The sequence below is a fragment of the Pteropus vampyrus genome, unplaced genomic scaffold (genome assembly GCF_000151845.1).
Source record: "Pteropus vampyrus isolate Shadow unplaced genomic scaffold, Pvam_2.0 Scaffold103, whole genome shotgun sequence".
Taxonomy (NCBI): Eukaryota; Metazoa; Chordata; class Mammalia; order Chiroptera; family Pteropodidae; genus Pteropus; species Pteropus vampyrus.
This window is the reverse complement of record NW_011888884.1, coordinates 3347234-3353415: the sequence shown is the minus strand read 5'-3', so window position 1 is coordinate 3353415 and position 6182 is coordinate 3347234. Positions and strand designations below refer to the sequence as shown.

At 49.4% G+C, this 6182-nt stretch overlaps 1 long non-coding RNA gene across 1 annotated transcript; it reads left to right on the top strand.

The window, feature by feature from the left end:
• Positions 1-640: 640 nt before the first annotated feature.
• Positions 641-5922, top strand: LOC111742886. The gene is made up of 3 exons (XR_002781525.1): positions 641-790; positions 1740-1895; positions 3432-5922. It is a non-coding gene; the product is annotated as an uncharacterized LOC111742886 (long non-coding RNA).
• The last annotated feature ends 260 nt before the right edge of the window (positions 5923-6182 follow it).

The following is a 6182-nucleotide window of genomic DNA, read 5'->3' as shown; positions in this document are numbered from 1 at the left end:
AATACCCCCCGATTCTCTCAAACAGGGGCCCGTAACATTCATTCTGTCTCCAACAGCCCTCTTAACATTGCCCACCTCAGGGTCTTTTAACCTGTTATTCCCTCTGCTTGGAATGTGTGTCCCCCATATAGCAGCAGGGTGGTGCTCACCTCCCTCAAGCCCCTAACTAGAACTGTGACAGCCTCCTCTGCCACTCCACATGCCCCTTACCCTGCTTCATCTTTCTCAGCACTGACTGCCATCCAACCAAGCACATGGATCCCCCATTTATCTTGTATGTCGTCTTAACCCTACTGGAATGTTAGCTACGTGCAGACAGGGACTTCTGCTTTGTTCACTGCTGTAAACCCAGAACCTAGAAGAGTATGTAACACACAGAGCCAGTCAACTATTTAAGCAACCCATTCATTCACCTAAGTCATTCATGAACATCCAGCAGAGAGTAGATTCTCAAAAATAAAAAGCTCAGATGAATAGAGATGTGAGGTACGTATCAAGTCCTAACATTCTTGGGTTTGTTGAAAATCTCTCACTTTCCATGGAGTTTGTACAGGGCACGAACAGGCCTTGTCCTTTTTCTTTGGCCTCCCTGTTAAGCATTGACCTGTGCTCAGAATTTTTTGAGGTGTGAACTCCTGACCCTGCTCCTTCTGGAATGCTGAGCTGGAGGCTCTCAGGGAGAAGGCAGGACGTGACTGGGGCATAAGCATCAGCCTCAGACGGGAGCAGCAGATGGAGCTGGGGACAACTTGGTGAGGAAGGCATGGAATTCTGGCAGAAAAGGAAAAAGGTGCGTGCCAGGGCTCCTAGGCAGGCTGGCAGAGGAGGACGGGCTTCTTGTTAAGTTAATTGAGGTAATTTTTGCTGCCACCTTTTGGATAGTAACAAAATTCTCCTTCCACCAGCCACTGATCATATCTCTACCTCCTGCCACATTTCATTGTAAAGAGACAGTGCTCTAAATTTAGCTGCATTTATTTAGCTATTCCTTAAAACTTTGTCACTTAAAAAATAATTATAGGATTTCTCTGACAGACTATAGTACATGGAGTGCACCAAATTATAGGTATAATTTGGAGATCCAACTGGGATCACCAAATAAAATTGACGGCCTAATTCCGGAACAATCTATGCAGCGGCTGACAAGACTGTGTTCCTTAGGCCCCTCTCCTTAATCTGCATATTGAGCCAAAAGGTCAAAGGAACCAAAAGAAACTAAAGAAAGTGATCTCTAAATCAAGATATGGACCCAGGAGAGTACAGCCTCTCTTCTTCTCGGCAGATCTGGGAAGATCGCCAGGCCCCCCAAAGCCAGACGTGCTCTCCCCACGTGCAGAGTGTAGCCTGAGCCTCCCTCTGCCCTCCCATCCAGCCAGGAGCCTGACATACATAGGTGACCTCTAGCACTGGAGGTTTGTTTTTTCTTTTCTTTTCTTAAAAAAAAAAAAAAGTTTTTTTTCAGCTTTCTATGATTGTAAACTGCAGAAACCAAAGTTAAGTTTCTCAAGAAAAAAATGATGCCTGGGAGGAAAAAATTGGGTCCCTCTGGGAAGTGACAACCCCACTCAGCAGAGCCCTGGTGGACGAAAAAACCACAGAGCGATGAATAATCCCGTTTCTGATTCATCCCACACACAGTGCTGTGCTCTTGCTGAGCGTCCACTTTGGTACAGTCCGTGGGGACACACAAACAAATCAGAGGGAGAAAGGAGATCTAGTCACTCTAAAACCTTCTACAGGTAGCACAAAAGAAGGGCCGCAGAAGGACCTAGAGGGCCCTGGGAGTGATGCCTGGGAGAGTGCTTGAGCCGAGGGGCAGAGAACGTGTGCTGCCAGTGATGTCTGTGGACTCGCCTCTCTCTAAATCTTCACAGATGGTTCATCAAGTCTTTGGGGTAAGAATAAGGGCTCTCTGGCCAGGAATATTTCCCTGGGGTCTGGGTAAAGTCTAGGGTCCCGGGTCATAACCAACTCTTCCGAGTTAACCCTGCACACCTGATGGCTCAGAGCACCTCCAGCAGTAAGAGAACCGCTGGTCCAATTGCAAGGGGTCTTCCAAGTTTTCTATTCTAACCTCTGTGTTTGTCAGACTTGCTGACTCAAGCCCAGAGCACTTAAGTAACTTGCTCCATAGAGCAAGGCAGTGGCCGCATCGTGAAAAGAAGCTGTCTCTCTGTGTTTCGGTCCAAGGCTACCACTTTTAATGTAGCTGCTGGGTCTGTGGAAAGTGCACTCACTTTGGAGGCAGCTGTTCTTAGATTTGAATCAGGACCCTGCCACACGGGTTTGGGCAGGTCTCTCAAAGCTGCTGTTTCCTCATCTATAAAGTGGGGAAGGTCGTGCCTGCTGTACTGGGAGGTTATATAACCTCCCTGTACTGGGAGGTTATAGGGATTAAGTGATTCAGCCTGACGGAAAGTGCTTCGCATACTGTAAAAGGCTAAGCAAATACTGCTCATTGTCATATTTTCTTCTCTGTGGCTCGGATTTCAAATGGGCCTAACCTTCTGACTTTAGTCCTAAACAGCACAGGATAGCACAGGACAGTGGCCAGATGACTGTGTGTCCCAGAGCAGAAGAAGGCAGAAAGCGGGCCCCTGCACCTTCCTACTGTCCACCCTTCCCTCTGTGCCCTCTGACTCTCCCAAGCGAGGCCTGGGTGGAACGAGATGCAAAGCTGTCTGTCCACTTGCTACAGTGGCTCTGAGTCCCTAGCTGGGCAAAAGCTGGGGGGCAGATCCTGTGTGGTTGACCAAATCTTTCCAGCTTGTATGAACATCTCGTCTCAGCCTTTTCCCAGGGGGTTAGGACATGCAGAGAGCCCTGTCTCTGGGCTCTCTTCCATGAAACCAGAGGTGAGCCTGTATTCTGGAAGGCGTAACAGCCTCCCTAGCTACCTTGGAGGGCCCCAGACTGGGACGGCTGATAGTTGGAGACTGGCCTACAGACCTCCCCAGCCCTAACCACTGCTGCTTCCACAGAGCCGGTGGCCAGAACCACCAGCCCACGTCAAGGGAGTTCGATTGCAGCAATCTCAGGACCCTACATGATAACACATCCTGCTAGTACCTGAGGGGCAGAGGGGACACTTGAGCTGCCCCTGTAGATGGCCTTCCCAACCAGTGGCCACCTCCGAGCACTAAGCACATCATTCACTGAGCATCTACTATGCATCAGGGACTTCCCCAGGCACAATCACATTGGTCCTCCAACACCAGCTGAGCGAGAAACTACTACTCCTATTTTACAAATGACAAAGCCAGAGCCCAGAAAGGTTGTGAAATTTGCCCAAGGCCCTGCAGCCAATAAAACATTAATAATAGCAACAATGAGTGCTTTTAACGAGTCAAACATTTTATGTGCATATTCTCATATTCTCCCCAGGACCTCACAATAACCCTGAGGTGGTTATTACTCTCCCTGTCTTACAGACGAGAAGGCCGGAAAGGAAGCAGTAAATGCCTTGCCCAGGCACATGGGTAGCGAATGGTGGATCTAGAGTCAAACCCAGGGCCCACTGGTGGTCTCCCGCTCACATGGGCTGCTGCTGGTTAGGCTCTTGACGCTAATTCCAGCGTCGTGGCCATCACCAGCCAGCAGGAATTCTTGCTGCATATCACCCAGGGGGCTTCTTCAGACTAGGTTCTCGGGCTCCACTCCTGAAGATTCCGGTTCTGCTGATCTGGGAAGGGCTGTGTGGCTGTGTTTATAACATGCACCCCAGGGCTTCCACAGCTCCCCCGGGTTCCAGAAACACGATGCCCCGTTGCTGCCTCCCTAACTGTGAAGATCTCTGATGGCGAGACCTTGCAGTTTCCATCTTCCATCCTCAACTTCTGTCCTTACCACACCTGGCTCTGTCCTCGCCTCCGTTACCTTCATTGTAAATCCCGGGGCCGCTTTTAGGTGCTCACCTCGACGAGCTCTCAGTGGCAACCGCAGCTGTGACCACTCCTTTTTCGTGAAACTCTATCACATGTTTTTCCCTCCCACCTCTCAGGTGCTCTTTGTTGGCTTCCAATGGACTTTTCTGCCTCCTTTTATCTCTTTAATTTTGCTGTTCCCAGAACTCTTTGCTCAACCACCTTTTGCCATTTTCTTCACCATGGATGACCTCATCCACCCCATGGCCTAACTTTGTGTCGATGATGCCCAGACTTCCCTAGAGCCCCCAAGTGGCGGATGCCTCTTGATCACGTCCACCTGACTGTCCCACGGGCTCCTCAAACATGGCAGCATGTCCTTAATGGAACACGACGTCTTCACCTGCTCTGCTCCCCTGGTATCTCATCTCTGTGAAGGGTCATTCATAGTCACTGAAGGCAGAAAACTGGTGGCGTGTGGAGCAGGGGTACAGCCCTAACTCCTCCATGTCCTGTCATTACCAAGTTCTAGAGATTCCAGCTTCTAAATCTCTCAGAAGCCTAGCTCTCCATCTTCATGGCCACTATTCCAGTTCTTCCTCCCTTCTGTGTCTGCTACATTACTCTTGTGTCTTCCTAGCCAAGCTTTCAGCCATCCAACCCCCTCTCCACCCAGAAGCCAATCAATCAGGCCATGCCACTTCCTTACAAAAGACCAGTAGGTATTTCCCTATTACCTTCAGCATGAAATCCAAGCCTTTTATCTCCTACCGAAAGGGCTTCCTGAGGGGCCAAAGTTTCCTTTCCAGTCATATCTCTTGCAGCTCCCCACCAAACGGCCCCGTCTAGGCTCAGGCACTTAGGCGCTTCGTTCTGGGAAAGTTGCAGGTGTTTTGATATCTTTGCATACACTGTCCTCTCTCACAGGAAGACTATCTCCTTCCCCACGTTCATCCTTCAAGTCTCCCTATGGAGGCACCTCCTCCAGAAGCCCTCTCTCACCACTGGCTTTGGGTAGGTGTTTCTCCTTTGCCTGCCATGGCACCCCCATGGTAACATCTTTCCCAGCGCTCATCACCAATCCCGAACCATCACAGCCGGGTCTGCTTTTCTCACTGGACCACAAGGAACATCTTATCTCCTTCACCTTCCTCTTTCCATGGCCCAGGATGGTACCAGTAGCATTCAATAAATATCTATGGACTAATAAGGATAAGAATAATACCATGTACCAAACGTTTATTGAGGATTTAGGCAGCTGGGCACCATACTAAGGACATGCATTGTAATATTTAACTCAAACAGTCACCCTAGTGGGTAACTAATTCTTATTCCCATAGTATAGATGAGAGAACTGAGGCATGGGGATGTAATTTTCCCAAGGTCACATGTTTAGTCAGTGACTGAGTGGAGACCAGATCCCATGGCCCAATCGAATGGATGAGTAAATGAAAGAGGAAATTGTGACTCCGGGAGGCTGAGTAAACTAGAGCTTCTGCTCGGAATTTAGATAGGGCAGAAAGTCTGGAAGCAATATTACCAGTGTAATCCTGAGTAAAAGTCACAAGGAAATAAACTCTGAATTTACCCCGGAAAAGAGAAGACCATTAGCTCATTAAAACTAACTGGCCATCCTACAACTCTGAGGGCCTGAAGTAACCATATTCCTAAGAAAAACAAGGTGAGAAAGGTTTATCTCATTAGTCTCTCTGTCCCCCAGCCCCACCCTCTGCCTTCTTCACTCTGCCCACTGAACAGTTCCAGGCACCACGTTGCTTCCCTGGCAGCCGGAAGGGCTGTGGGCAGAGGACCACAAACCCCACCGCTCCCTCCAATTACCCCCCGATTCCAAGCGATGCCAAGAACACACAAGGGCAGAAAAATGGCTTGAAATCTGTGTGCGGGAGAGGTTGGGAAGGTTGAAGAGAGCAATTTTTGTTTCACATCATTCCTTTGTATAATGTTGTATCCTTCTGACAAGTCCACATAATACAGCTTAACTTCACCAATTGCTGCCTTAAGAGAAAACAGTAAAGACCTATCTTTAATGTCAAATGAACAATGGGCATCCTTCCAGAGGAGGAAAATGACTTGCTTTGAAAGAGCTGGAGGAGAAAAGTGCAGAATGTTCCAGCTTAGCGCGAGGGGGGAAGAAAGTCAGCAGCTGTGTGTTGGCACGTCGGCTTCCCGGCTGCAAGCCTAGGGCGGCCTCCACCAGCCCCATCTGTCTGTCGGGCCTACAAGCTGAGGAGGAAGCCTCAGCACGGGTGGGGACAGACAGCAATGTTTATTCCCAGGGCGAGCTCCCCTCAGCTCAGG